At 36.8% G+C, this 15,830-nt stretch overlaps 1 protein-coding gene across 6 annotated transcripts in view; it reads right to left on the bottom strand.

Moving 5' to 3' along the window:
* Positions 1-15,830, bottom strand: part of LOC131439344 (sodium- and chloride-dependent neutral and basic amino acid transporter B(0+)) — a 280,501-nt gene that overhangs the window by 43,302 nt on the left and 221,369 nt on the right. The gene's annotated exons all lie outside the window — the stretch shown is intronic.

Here is a 15,830-nt window from a genome sequence, read left to right as displayed (position 1 = left end):
AAGACGGTAGACGGCTCACCTGAGAAAGAAACAAAAAAAAAAATATAAGTTAATGTGTTGGGAGTCTTGACAAAAATAAAGTTTACATTGCGGTCGATGTCTTTCACGCAAACCACCTGAGTTCGATTCTCAACCTCGTAAATACGATCAAAAAAAGTTTCTGACCCGAGAGGCGAATGACGTTTAAGACCTCTATAATCGAAACAAAAACAACCATTATCTCTTTTTGATCTTTTATAACAATTATGAATTAAAATTTCAGGTAATCAGAAACGTCCTAGTTTAACTATGAACATTTAAGATATGAAATTGCATTTTGCTTTGGGTACACAATGAGAACATTAGGCCGCGGATTTTATTTATAAGCCAAAGACTGTCCCAGAAAGTATGGACGCAACCAAAAATCGCTGCCATTTCGCAATGGTACAGAATGTGTCAATTTTTATGGCTGCGTATTGTTGTTTACACTCTTCTCTAACCACTTGTGCAGTTGTTTATTCGTTTTCATTAGTTTGTTTCGAAATTCGTGGACTGTGAGAACAACGTCGAAAACTTGTGTACAAATGGTGCACAGAACGCGGACTGTCACTGAGAAAGATAGCAAAAATGGAAACCATTCCGAGACATCGATTGAAGTTGAAATGTTTGGTAAGAAAGCTATGGTCTGGCAAGAAATTTGTAGCTGCGGTAAGATTTCGAAACCCTTCATCACCATTGCTTCAATAAACAGCGAAATATACATCAAGGAATGTTTACAAAAACGACTTGTACCCATGATTCGAAGCCACAAGGATCCTGTTGTCTTCTGGCCAGATCTTGCTTCTTGCCACTACTCGAAATCAACGGTAGAATGGTATACTACAAAAAATGTCACTTTCGTCCCAAAAGACATGAATTCATTGCCCACAACTTCGACCAATGGCTCACAACTTCGACCAATTGAAGAATTTTGGTCATTAACGAAGCCACATCTTAGGAAACATGTCTCGCCAACCGAAACCATTCAAAAGTTCGAAAAAGATTGGAAAAAAGTGTCAAAAATTGTCGCCAAGAAGTCTGTACGGAATTTAATGAGGAACGTTCTTAAGAAGTCTACAATGGCTAAGTAGCAAGTGTTGAGAATAATATTCTGTTGTTGTAGTCTAATATTATCAGTATATCGAATAAAATTTGAATATCTAACACTTGTGAATTATTTACAGCGAAATCAAAGTGCGTCCATACTTTCTGGGACAGTCTTCATATGCGATTTAAAGTCGTGGAATCCATAGGAAATCCTTCATACAGGCCAGTGGAACTATCCATTTTAATAAAGAAATAATTTTAGCTTGTTTCATTCATAATCGTGAATACTATAGTGTAATCAAATATACTATATATCAATATGGATCAATCTTGCGATTCAGGAGGGACATCACAGTAAAGTGCGGTGGCAAAAAAAAGGTTACTAATACACTACAAATTTTTTTAATGCACATATAACAGTTTTCCTGATCAGTACACTGAACTAAACAACTTGAAATATATGCAGTGAAGCACGAAAAAATAAGCTGTAAATACGGTTTAGAATCGCAATCTGATACTAACTCGGATGATAACATTTTGTTTTTATAAAAATCCCAATTTATATAAATATGTGTGAAATGTGCACGCAGAACTAAACAAATTAATCTTAATATTTGTTCCAGAATTTTACCAACATTTCCGAATTATGTACTACAATTTCTTAATTTAAAAATTTCGGTTGCGGTGATAGAAAAATACAATATCAGGTTGTTTAATGAACAAATAAATGCTTCAAAACAAAACGATTTACAATTAACTCAACGAAACTATCAATTGAAGTAAAAGTAATAAGTATAACTTGTTCTTTTGTTTACTGTATCGCACTTATCATACTATTTATCAACATTTTTTCAGTGCTAAACAAACTTTCTATTTGTCGAATTTTGGAATGGTTCGTTTGTTGAATGAAATTCAATTACTTTTTAGAAAAAAATATCGAAATTTCAAATTTTGAAAAAAAGTTCAAACTATTCGCAAAACAGTTCACAGCAAGGGACAGAAAAGCTGCTAATTTAAATTCAATGTCATGAACGTAATGAAAAAATATCGCTTAACTTGTAATACTTGTAAGGAAATGTATCATTTGGATAATTATAATCTGTTGGTACAAAAGATGAGAGGTTTTATGCCTGCTGGAGAGAGAGCTAAAATTTGGTGATGCTCAGCTCCAGTGGGCTTTTCCCTGCTTCAAATAAACAAATAAACAAATACACCGTTCATTTCATTTTAATTTTGCTCAATATATTTGAAGTGATCTGCCAAACACTGCCTCCACAGGTTTCGTCTTTTCAGCACTACATATTCTTAACATTCATGAGCTAAGTTAAATACTACTTCATAACTCTTAAAAGTGAAGACGATAGGTCTAAAAGAGCGTAATTCTACATTATTTATGGGCGATATTTACTTTCTTCCGAAAAAAATACAATTAAATTAAAAAAATGTTCACACCTCTATGTGGGCATCATGCTCAATTATTTTTGATATTTCAACTCTGGGTGCACGCTAAACGCAAACTATTAAACATGACTGAACTAATAGCCTTTCCCGTCACGAGATGGTGTTATTGTGATGTCTTTTTCGATTTGTATTGAATTCGTTAAAGTGATTCATATTGATACATAATATGTTTGGTGTAATGCTTAAGTCATTTAAGATACACTGTTCACTCAACTGTAGCGATTCCAGTTGGCGAATATTTTGAATGCAGTTTGTTTCGACTCTCCATGCTGAAAGTATCGTCAATATGCAAAGTAAATCTGTGTCTAAGTCGGCCGTAAGCAGCGTGCTTTCGATCCCCAGGACCACAACAGCTCGTAGCGTCGTAGTGGAACTAAGAATCGTAAGCTTCAATTGTAGATAGGTGGTAAGAACGATTAGAGAAAACCCAAGATGATGCATTCGTAGATGTGGACAGCCTTTCGGACAAAAGTTCTATAAAACCATTGGTCGATGTGATGTCTCTATCAAGCTAAAATTCACTTTTGCTGATATATTTGCAAGAAAACTTATGATCTGGCAAGATATTTGCTGCAGCTACCACACACTAATGGAGATCCATTAAATCGATGCACGAAACTATCGTGTGTACCTCGTAGATAGCAAAATAGAAAAAAAAAACAAAACTCTGGAATCAGTATCGTGATCATTGTATATGTTTCTGTTGAATTTGTTTCCGTCGATACGGGACTGTAAGTGAATACCGTGGTGGCTAAGTACAGCGAATCATGCTTAGTTTCGTCTAGTCAATTGGACTTTCTCTTCGTGTGCTTTCATATGCAGGGTAGTTTAATTGGTAAAACAATTTCCCCAGTTAGGAGTTAGCTACGTGTTCGAGTCCCGTCTCTGTGATAACATTTTCGCAGTTTTCATTACATCATTACCCGATCAACAAGGGAGAACAAAATTGTATCTGGGGTTGTTTTGTTTTTTCTATCTAAATTAGTCATAATCTTGGCCTCGTTAATAGTTAAAATAACAAACATTATATCTCAATTTAACCTAGGTGATAACAAAATTGTTACAAACCTTGATATGTAAATATCAATATTATATCTAAATTAGTTACAAATTTAGTACGAATTATCAGCTGTTATTACTCATTTTCCTGGGGGAAAGGCTTTACCGTGCAATTCTAAAAATAGATTTCGCGAAGTGAGATGAAAATGCATACCTTTAGGCGATTTGATTTGCCATAAAAAAGACATGCACAATTAAGCGACTGGCTCCGAACCGGGAAGTTTTGAGTTGCCAACATATGCTACGATTGCATCGGGGCATGAGAACCAACTGAGGTTGGAAGGATATATTGGCATCATATAATAACTAGTGTAAGTCCATATTACTACAAAAATAATCTATCGCTCTTCTCGCTCCCTCTTTCGTCATTTCCTTTCAACCAGCATAGGAATGACAAAGGGGCTATTTTAGAACTATGAGCAAGCTTTCTTTTGGTACTGAAGAAAAGTTGTAAATGAACAAAGATGACTAAATTCAGTGAAACAAAACTACCTTACAGAATCTGAAGAAATTAACTAATAAATGATAGTTTCAGTTTTTTCTTCTTTGTACCAAGAGGGCCGACTTTCCAATAACATTCGAATCAGTTTGCTCGTTCACTTGAAGAAGTGAATTTTCTGTCGTTGTGTGTGTGTGTCGTATGTGTATGTGTGTATTGGCGGACATATTTGATGAAAATGTGATCTTCATTTTCTCGGAGATGGCTGAATCGATTTTCGTAATTTATATTAGAATAAAAATTCGTTTGAAAGACAGTGAAAAATTAGAAGAAGTGTATATAACATTGATTCGAATAGCAAGTTTTTATGACTAATCATCAACCAATTGCCTAGTCACATTAGTTTGCGATATCCGCTGCCAGAAGTCCAGCAAGTAATGTTCAAAAACCATCAAAATTCTCGGTTAATTTTTCAAAAGGGCGTATAAGCAAGTGACAGTTTCTCTTTAATCACTCTCTCTTTCGATTATTGCTATGTGATTAAAAAGATTTTGTTTGATATCAATATTCTGTTTTTCATTTCATGCAAAGATTGAGTGATAAACGTGGAAATCGCTTGGTAATTGATAGAAGATATAGTAAACAAAGAGAAACTGTCACTTGCTTATACGCCCTTTTGAAAAATTAACCGAGAATTGAACTTTCATTCCGGTTTGATTGTTAAATATCTACCTAGATTGACTCACAGAAAAATGATTCAAATGGAAAATCTCATAATGTGGGTCGGTTGCTTTAAACTCTACATTGCAAATTTCGAATCCCAGCTCATGGTTCCAAATTGGAAGTAATTAAAGTACTACGAAATGATAAATCGTTTTTGTCTGATTCATGATTAAGGCCCGTACCCAGGATTTCTTTTCGGGAGGGGCCCAAAGATTAAAAAATAATTTTACTGGAGATTGCTCATGTACCTAATTCTTTGTGTGCCTGCTACGGGTGTTAAACTTTAAACTTTTCCTTTGGAACTGATATTGCATTACATTTAATCACGTTTACTATCTTGTAATTTGTGTAACACATGTCTGAGACCTTCTAAATAATTATATATCTGTTTTCGATTTAGGGAGGGACCAGGGACTGAGTTTAGATTTAGGTGTTGAGTCCAGTTTAGAATTTGTTTTTCGTTTATTGCAGCGTCACTTTTGAAGAAGTTTTGAAATTTTATACAGTTATCACTCTGTGATTTCGGAAACAAAAATCGGTCACCAATAATCCACTTTTTCCAATATTTATTAGTCGAGTTTTAAAGTTTTTGCCCTACCTTTCTTTGTACGTAAGAGAAAAAGCGAAAAATCATCTTGAAGAATATTTATTTTCAACTTAAAATTAATATTTGAATAAAAACTTTACACAATTTAAGTAGGAATTACTTAGGAACGTTCTCAAATTTAAATTTTTTTTTCGTCATTTCGAAATCAAATATCAAATTATTGTTTTCAAAAGCATTTTCAGGAAAATATGTTTGTTACTGCTCTTTGTTGAAGTATAGCATTTTTCGGGTTGAAAGTCAAAAACATGACCGACAAAAGTGTTTGAGCTCTTTTTTTTATCAATTCTCTAGTATAGTTTTATCTGAAATATAACGGCTCTTAATATAATATCTGGACTTGCTATAATCTTAATAAAATCTGAATATTTTCTTCTGATTTGGAATCATATTTATAACATAATGAGATATAAATATTTAGATCATATATAATGTTGATACAATCCTGTTATGCTCTGTTGATCGGGTGTGTTCATATGTCAATTTTCCAATCTGTTTTCCCCGTTAGATACTGATCATATTAAAACTAGCTCAAGACGGCTCTACGTCTTATCAAATACTAAAAACAAATCGTTGAAGATATTTGCAGATGTGCACAAAAAAAGCTCAGGATTTCTTGAAAAGCAAGACCAAGTTTACAAAAACTAGTGCCTGAGAAAGCGAAGAGAAAATAGGCGGGTGGGTAATGTCAGAGACATAACTGGATGTCGTGAATACGAAAACAACTGACATGTTCCTTAACACTTCCGAATATCAATTAGTTGATCAATTGTATGAATTATCCAAGCATTCCCCTTTTTCACATTTTTCGCAAAAAAAGAAGGCTTCACTTGATCTCGATTACTGTGAATTTCACACAGCAAAAAGTACACAAATCTAACCAAAATGTTCTAGATTTGCAATAAACTGAGGATATTTACCTTCGATTTGCGAACAACAAATCCTAATAGTTCTTTAGAAAACCTTTAGAGCCATTAGAACGACTGATTTTGTGTAATGCTCTCCACCGTTGTTTTTTCACCAATGCTAATAGCTGGCAGCTGTAACGTAATCGCTCTTGTCGAAAGCGAAACTAGCTTTGCAAACGACACAAAACACATCTGCTCGCAGTGGCGATAGAATCCAAACTGATTCAATTTTTGTTAAGAGGTTTCTTTTTACGTGATTTCTTTTGTAGCTTTCTCACTAATGTCGATTATTTAATTTCGGATCAAATTGTGGAACTCATTACGATATTAAACACTGTTCGGAACATTTTCCTCGAACGATTTGTTGTACAGCAGCAGATATTTTGTTCTCTTCCTCAGAACGCGTTCTGATTGGCTGGTGTTGATGTGGGTCAAATGAGACAGGTTTTCCAATAGTTTACTATTGAAATACTTCAATGCTTTTGCTATACACGCTTAAGTTGAAAAATTTCGATTCTATTGGTAGTTAGATTAAATAAAGGACTATTCACACATATCCGATCCGGTTCCGTGCCGGCACAACACCGTGCACGGATACTGATATTATTTCACTCGTTTTCCATGTGCGCATTCACACCTATCCGGCACCGAGCCGTTTCAGTGCAGCTCGCCGTCAGTGTAGCATCCGTCCAGCAAACTCAAATTTGTCGTCACCGATATTTTTGTATTTTCACTGAAGTCGGTAAGTCACTGCATTTGCCGAGCCGTTACGGAAACAGCACGGAAACAGAACGGAAGGGTTTTAACAAAAAAAGAACACTGACGGCGCACTGAACCGTCACGGAACTGAAGTATGTGAATAGTCCTTAAATCCTTTCACAGATCACTGAGCTATGAGCTTTAAAAATACGAGAAAGGCAAACGCGCCTTATGAATTATCCTCTTTGATACTCGTTTATACCAAACATTTCAGAAAAGTTTAATTTTGAACTATTTGAGATTATGTCACACAACTGAATATTTTATCATAAAATTGTGATCATATTTCCGATGGCATGTAGCAAAAATTATGTTGATTCGTTAGATACAACAAGAGATATTCACGATCAAAAACTTATCACTCTCTTAGAGGGTAAGCTTTGAAACGGCACCCCATAGTAAAGTAAGTCGTATTCACGACAAAAAATCGTGCTTTCCGGTGAATATTGCTCAATTGTATTTCAAGGCAATGTGACCATCAATGGCATCAAAGGGAGCTGCTGATCGCAAGTTCTACTATGGTTTTATTGATCTTTTCTCATTGAAAGCTCTTCCAACCCTTTCATGAAATTCTCTTTTTTCTGTAAACCGCTACCAACCACTGGAGTTTAGGATAGGTAAAACACACACATGCAACATTATCAGTGAGGCATTTTGTTCCTAAATATAAATTTCGCTTCCGATTCATATTTGATATAGAAAAAATTTTAAAAAACATGTTGCGAGTAATGGCCACATAACTGGCAACCTCGAAGACAAGCTTAAGCTCGTTCTCTTCTTAGTTGGATTTATTATTACTCCCGAACAAATCCACTCTCCAGCCGGCAAGGCAAGCTTGTATATGTATGCCAGCAGCCGAGTGGTACTACGAATAAACAAACGTAAAAAGCTCACCAAGAATTCCTTACTGCACACGGAATGCATTAGAATGCATGACTTGCAGAGCATAAACCGTAAGTGAGGTCCGAGCACTTCCATTCGACGAAGATAAGTATTTTAAGCGATTGTATTCTCGGGGTACGTGCCATGCGAGTGCGCGAGGATTGCATTGCGGTTCCAATGGAAAAATGCAACTTTTCGAGTTGTTGATGTTTAAAACGTACGAAATCAAACCCGTGGGCGTGCCAAATCGGTGATTTGTTGTGCGTGAGTGGTGCGAGTAGCTATTGACTATCAAATTTCGCAGAACGGTCATGCACGTGCGGTTGTGTAATATTTACGAACATTTTAAGGAATCGTACCTATCGACTTTGCGCGTCTTCCCCAATGAATTAAAATCTTTCGAACGCTTGAATGGGTTTTCAAATTAAAAACCTGTTATTCTTTGCTCTACTTTGGCTCTGTTAACATTACTCGGATTTGTAACACTGCCCAATATGCGCACATACTTAATTGTTAAACGTTTTGCTGTTTTTTTTTGTTCAGTTAGCAGCCGATCGATCGAAAGTATGTGTATCTTGATTCAATCGTGTACAAGTTACCAGACCATATCTTTCGATCAATGGAGCTTCTAGTCATGGAGATGTGTATTTCTTTTTTTTTTGCTAATGCAAATCTACTCGGGTCCAGTGGATGCCCACCAACCGTGGGTGGGAAACAACAACACGAATCTGTGTATGCAAATGATTTACTGCAATGCCATGCTTGGGTGGATTTCATACTTCAACACTTTTCAGCCACGGGTGCGGCATGCGGCGGGAACTTGATACCGAACGGAGGAAATAAATTTGCAGATAGACATGACATTGTTCGCCCTTTAAGGTGCTCGGTAGTTGGTAAATATGTTTATCTATTACAGTTTTGTTTGTCACTTTTGCTGCGATAGTTTCACACTGTGTCAAGAATTCTTTGAATGTTAAATATGTACACTTAAAGACGGGGTAACAGACGACAGGTTGCATCTTGATGGCACGTAACTTCTCAGCGGATTTTGCTCTACTTGTATGCATCCGTTATTTCGTGTGGCTTTTGGTGTTTCTTGACTATAAGAAAATTTATTCATGGCACGTAAAAACTTTATCAAAATTGCTACCAGCATGAAAAATATTGAAAATCTACAAGCGTGATATTGGAAATGTATTTTTGTACACACATACACTGCCCTGCGTATGTTTGAACTCACTCACGTTTTTTTCTATTCATCACTTTATTTATCGTTCTCAATTTAAATGTTCGTATTTGTATTTGTATCATGAATAATTTGAATTATAATTTATTTATTCTATCGAGTAATTATAATATGCACAATGTTACAAGTAATAACTATCTAGTATCTTGACCAAAAATTACAAAAATATAAAACATCTGTGCGTGATTGTATACGTAGCGCACGAGCTGAATAAAACTGACACACGAATGCGAATGGTCGGCTAAATAATCGATAAGTCCACTGGGTTGATCGTTTAGTTAGTGATCAGTCAGTTTTCTGCTGTCCCTGAAAATTACCGATTAATTGCATTTCATGGACTTTGAAAATGTCGAAATTTTCTTTGAATGAGATGATTCAGTAGAATAACCAGCTACCTTTTTCGGCTCAAACTCAATATATTTAAAAATTAAAAATTCGATGCTCATCCACTTTCGATTGCAAGAAACATATCAGAATCAGGAATCAGAACAAATTGGCTCAAATGGCACGTTCCCCTTGATATTTGGAGATTTGTGCCTTGCCATCAATTTGTTTTTAGCATCATTTTCCCGATATATAAGAGGGAAGGATTGAAAGGAAATGGTAAGGGTTGGACCAGGAGGATGGGAAAAATTGACGACACAAAAACACATAAAAGCAGAAGTAAATTCTGCACCCCTAAGGGATGCTGAACAATCTGCTGAGGATCACATTTAGTGGAAGCAGAAGGAAATTCTGAACCTCTACGAGGTCCCGAACAGTCTGCTGTTAATAAAACCTCCAACCCCCGAGAGGATTTAGAGATCTTACAAAAGCGACACCATTCTGCACTCCCGGAAGAATGCAGAACGACTCGCAGTATGTACGAGAAGAAGTAAATTCGGTACCCCTCAGAGGATGCCAAACAATCTGCCAAACCCTATTTAAGGTGAATACAGAAGGGATTCATTCACTCCAGGAAGAACGATGAACCCTTCTGACTATAGCTCCTTACCACATTGGGTGAGAAACGAGAGAATATCCTTCAATTTTAGCTCCGCATACACAGACTCAACCATGTATGGAGAACCAAAAACCCGGATACGTAGCTGCGTCAATGCGGGACAGTTACATATCAGATGATATGAAGTACCATAATCGCATTCACACAAATCACACGAATAATACTCAGCACGTTGAATAGTAGCCATGTGATAATTGAGTTTGCAATGTCCAGTCAGAGCTCTGACCAGAATACTTCAATGATACTTGGAGAAATGCAGTAGACACTTTGACATTTTCAGATTTAAATCTGGTAGAAATGCTTTTGTCTGAGCGCAAGTTTGCAAGCTGCGCCAGTAGCTGGCATGTTTGGATGCAGCCCAAGAACGTATCTTGTGCTTTATCCAACTAGTTGAAAGTGGTAAAGCTGGTTCAGGACCAACGAAATCATTCGTTGCACCAGCTCTAGCCAACTCATCAGCCCATTCATTTCCAGTAATACCAGAATGGCCGGGTACCCATATGAAGTAAACAGCATTTGAAATGCTGAGGTCTTCAATTTGAGTTCGACATGCGATCACTTGATTCGACCGTGAGTCATTCGAACTGAGTGCTTTTAAGGCTGCCTGACTGTCGGAACAAAAATAAATACGTTTACCACAGATCCTCTGCTGAAGTGCCGATTGTACTCCACACAGAATTGCGAGGATTTCTGCTTGGAACACAGTACAGCATCTACCAAGTGAATGAGACTGCTCCAGCCTATTTCACGACAGTAGATACCAGCACCAGCACGACCATTCAACAGAGAACCGTCCGTAAAACAAACTATGTGTTCATCAAGTTGTCGTTCCAGACAACCAGACAATCATTCCTAACGAAGAGGATAGCTCACATTGAATGTTTTAAAAGGAAAACTGCTTGTGAGAGTTAGGTCACTAGGAGCGAGTAAATACTCATCCCACGGAAACATTTGAGACCACAAGCGAGTGTGGCTGGTAGCATAATCTAATGGGTTACTGTTCCAAAGCCCTGTAACCTTAAGACGATATGCACAAGATAATGCTTCTTGTTTTAGGAACACATGTAGTGGTTTAATGCACAGTAGCGCCTCTAGAGCAGCAGTAGGAGTTGTCGTGAATGCTCCTGTCATCGCCATTAGGACCATCCTTTGGAGATGATTTAGCTTTGACTGAACTGTCGCGACTTCTCCTTTCTGCCACCATACAAGACATCCATATGCTAAAATTGGTCTAACGATAGTTGTGTAGATCCAATGAATATATCTGGGTTTGAGTCCCCATGATTTTCCAAAAGCTCGTCTGCATTGGCCGAAAGCCATGCAAGCTCTTTTAATCCTGAAATCAATGTGAGCAGACCAATTCAGTTTTGAGTCAAGAATAACCCCGACGTATTTAACTTGATCGACCACAGTGACCCCTGAACCAAAGAACTGCAACGGACGAGCTCCTGTAATTATCCTACGATGAGTGAAAAGCACCATTGATGTTTTGCCCGGATTTACAGATAATCCAAACCTGACAACACCATTGTTCAACAGATCGCAGGGCTTGCTGCATTAAATCAAAGAGAGTGTTAATGCTTATACCGGTCATCAATATATGATAATCGTCGGCAAAACCATAAGTCGGAAATCCAAGGTTATAAAGTTTCCTTAACAAACCATCAGCGACTAGGTTCCATAAAAGTGGGGATAGTACACCACCTTGAGGACACCCACAGACACTCAGCTTTCTAATCTCTGGCCTACCGAAGCGATGATCAAAGAAGTTGATTGCTAAGCATTGCGTGTATCCAGTAAGGGAAAAACCCAAGATATTCCGTTCACGACTGCAATGTTTAACCTCCTGCAGCCATTCAGCCATCGGCACGGAAATACACCTTGACTTAGGAGTTCCTATTTTTGTGGCCTTTTACGACATGGAATAGGAAACCAGTGGATCAATTCTTGGTAAAAAATAATTCCGCCGGATGCCACACGGCTTACCTGTTTGGTGGACTTATACCACCGGTACAGGTGGACCGTAGCGTTATTCTTAGCAGTTGGGAAACCGCTACCGACACTACACGGCTATCTAGGCTGCTCAGAGAGGGAAGTTAACATTGATGGTCAACTTCCATGGATGGCCGAGCAGCCGTTATTTATATATCATGAATAATTTGAATTATAATTTATTTATTCTATCGAGTAATTATAATATGCACAATGTTACAAGTAATAACTATCTAGTATCTTGACCAAAAATTACAAAAATATAAAACATCTGTGCGTGATTGTATACGTAGCGCACGAGCTGAATAAAACTGACACACGAATGCGAATGGTCGGCTAAATAATCGATAAGTCCACTGGGTTGATCGTTTAGTTAGTGATCAGTCAGTTTTCTGCTGTCCCTGAAAATTACCGATTAATTGCATTTCATGGACTTTGAAAATGTCGAAATTTTCTTTGAATGAGATGATTCAGTAGAATAACCAGCTACCTTTTTCGGCTCAAACTCAATATATTTAAAAATTAAAAATTCGATGCTCATCCACTTTCGATTGCAAGAAACATAACCTTTAATCTAGACAATTTGATACCTGGATTACACTAGTAGATTGCATGAAATTTCTATTGAAATTACTGCTTTCAAACTATGTTCAAACCCTTAAAAATAGCCAAAGCAAAGTAAATGTTAAAAGAAAAATGTTCTCAGGTACATGAAATTTCCGAAATCGGAAAAAAAATTTGATGCCAAAAGTCCTAGAATTGCATGAAACGTCGAGATTTAGTGTCATGTTGAAAAAAATTTTTTTTCGAAAAATCTACTTTCTGGGACAAAATTTCCCATAAAGAGGAATTTAAAATTTTTTTTTATATGACACTAAATCTCGACGTTTCATGCAATTCTAAGACGTTTGACATGAAAAAAAAATTCAGTTCTGGAAATTTTATGTACTCCCCCCCTGTGGTGATTTTTCAAAATCGACAATTTTCAAACCTTAACCGTCCCACGTTGCACCCCTTACCCATATCCGATTTAGCTCAAATTTTGCATGGGGACTTTTTTCGAGATGCTTAGACTTTTGAACAATAGCGCTTTACGAAACTAGAGGTGATCCCAAAATACCTTTATATACATTAGAGCGGTAAAAAACAACGTGTTTAGTCGGTTACGTCACATGCTTTCAAATGAGCATAAGTTTGTTAAAATCGGTTCAGCCATCTCTGAGAAAATTAAGCGCGTATATCTTCGAAAAGTGCACACACATACACACACAGACATTTTCAAATCTCGTCGAACTGAGTCGAATGGTATATAACACTATGGGTCTCCGAGGCTCCGTTCGACAGTCAGTTTTTCCAGCAATTCTAATACATTTCTATAAAGAAAGGCAAAAAGTGCGGTTTATCTGTTATGTCACTTCTACGATCATATCTTCTGAACCAGAAAGGTCAGTCATTTGATCTTCAAACTTGATTCACAATCCAATACTAACTTTCAAACGAGCCTAAGCTTGTTGAAACCGGTAAGGTCATCTCAGAGAAAATTGAGCAGATATAATGAAAGGGTTTTGTCGGTTACGTCATTTATGCTATGATATCTTCGAAACCGAAAGTGACAGATAATAGATATTCGAACTTGATTCACCCATACAAATACAGACATTTTCCGTTCTCGTCAAGCTTTGGGTTCCCGGAGCTCCGATCAAAAGTCAGTTTCTCTAGTAATTTTACTACCTTTCTATAGAAAAAGGCAGAGAAATCATTATTTTGCCCTTCTCATACAGAAACGTTATGCAACCACTGTGAAAACCGACTTTTGAGCCGATTACCATTCCACTCAGTTCGTGGAGTACGCATTATGTCTGTGTGTATATATAACGATTTTTTTAACTCACTTTTCTCGGAGATGGCTAAACGGATTTTCACAATTTAAGATTCAATTGAAAGGTATTGTGTTCCCATACAAAGTTGGAAAAATGAAACTATATCTACTGATTAAATCTCTATTTGTCAACCGACGATCAGGTTGCAGTTTTTGTTCTACCAGAGAAACGATTTCTTCGGTTTGCATACTGAGCCCACCACTCCGCTCTTCGTGAGGAACATTTGCTTGTCCATTTCATAAACCATTAAACCATTGCTCAACCTTTCTTTCACTGATTACAGTGGGTTAATGACCAATGCGTAACGCTCTGTTAATTTCAGCAGTTGAAAATTCTTTTGCAAAAGAAAATTTTATTACAGTGCGAAGGTCAGAGTTGACGGAAGTAACGACCAACGATGAACAATGTATCCTGTACGCACAGATCGGCAAATGACTACAGAATCGAAACAATACCTGAAATAACTGCACGAGTAGTGAACCCGTACACAAAGACATAAATTTAAATGTGCTATGATTTATTACCTTTAAAATATAAAAAAAAGGCTTTCAACTTTCGAATATGATCCAATTTCGTTAGCGAACATTTCAGATGAGGTAAATAACGCACTTAAAAATAATACAGTATGATTTAGCAATAAATGGTTTTGTCCTTTTCGGATCTATGCATTTTTTCGATAACTCTCTAGATGAGTTGCAAATTAAAATGCTTGAAAAAAATGATACTAGCGCGAGATTTGAAATAATTCATGTGATATGAGACCCATATTATTTATCGAAATGTACGAATTAGTTTGGAACCAGAAGTGCTGGGCTCACTAGTTGCCGATGCCGAGCGGATATTCTTTTTTTTTATTAAATATGCCTTTTCTTGCAATTTCAGAACTCACTTACAATCTGCTGATTCTCGTACGTTACCAGCGATTTACAAGGACACTTCGTATCTTGACCAAAAATTACAAAAATATAAAACATCTGTGCGTGATTGTATACGTAGCGCACGAGCTGAATAAAACTGACACACGAATGCGAATGGTCGGCTAAATAATCGATAAGTCCACTGGGATGATCGTTTAGTTGGTGATCAGTCAGGTTTCTGCTGTCCCTGAAAATTACCGATTAATTGCATTTCATGGACTTTGAAAATGTCGAAATTTTCTTTGAATGAGATGATTCAGTAGAATAACCTTGGAATTTACCTACTTGGCGTAAATGATACAGGCTTCGAACAGAAAGAAAATGAAGCAAAACTGACAGAAAAAAAAGTTTGAATTTTAAATGATTTGAATATTGAAACGACTTCAACCATAGTTTAACGACATCTACTCTCTAGTTTTTTGTTGGAGCTGTTAGTAGAATATTGTCACTAATACTACTGTTGTTGTACCGTTTGTTGCTCCCTACATCAAAACCGTCGGCAGAGTTCGAGATAAATCAATAAAAATTGGAAAAAACCAATCAAAAATCGTAGATTTTTTTTAATGGAAAAACATGTTCGTTGTAAGCTATAGATTCAAGATACTTTATTCAAAGCTGTTTCCTTCGAATGCTATGCATTGTCTCCGTCTTTCACGAATATCAACTCACGAATACCACGTCGAAAGAACTGTTCATCTTTTACAGAGATCTAGCCGCGAAGCAATTTTTCCATATCTTCATAACTAGTGAAGTGCTGCTCGGCAAGTGCGTAAGGTATCGTTAAAAATAAATGATATATAGTCGGTATGGGCCCAGTCTGGGGAGTGTAATGGGTGTGGCAAAAGTTTCTACCTGAGTTCAGAAATTATATTTTTGACCGCTTTTGCTGTGT

Source organism: Malaya genurostris, chromosome 3 (genome assembly GCF_030247185.1).
Source record: "Malaya genurostris strain Urasoe2022 chromosome 3, Malgen_1.1, whole genome shotgun sequence".
NCBI classification, from domain to species: Eukaryota; Metazoa; Arthropoda; class Insecta; order Diptera; family Culicidae; genus Malaya; species Malaya genurostris.
Note: the sequence above shows the minus strand (reverse complement) of the source record. Positions and strands in the feature narration are given on the sequence as shown.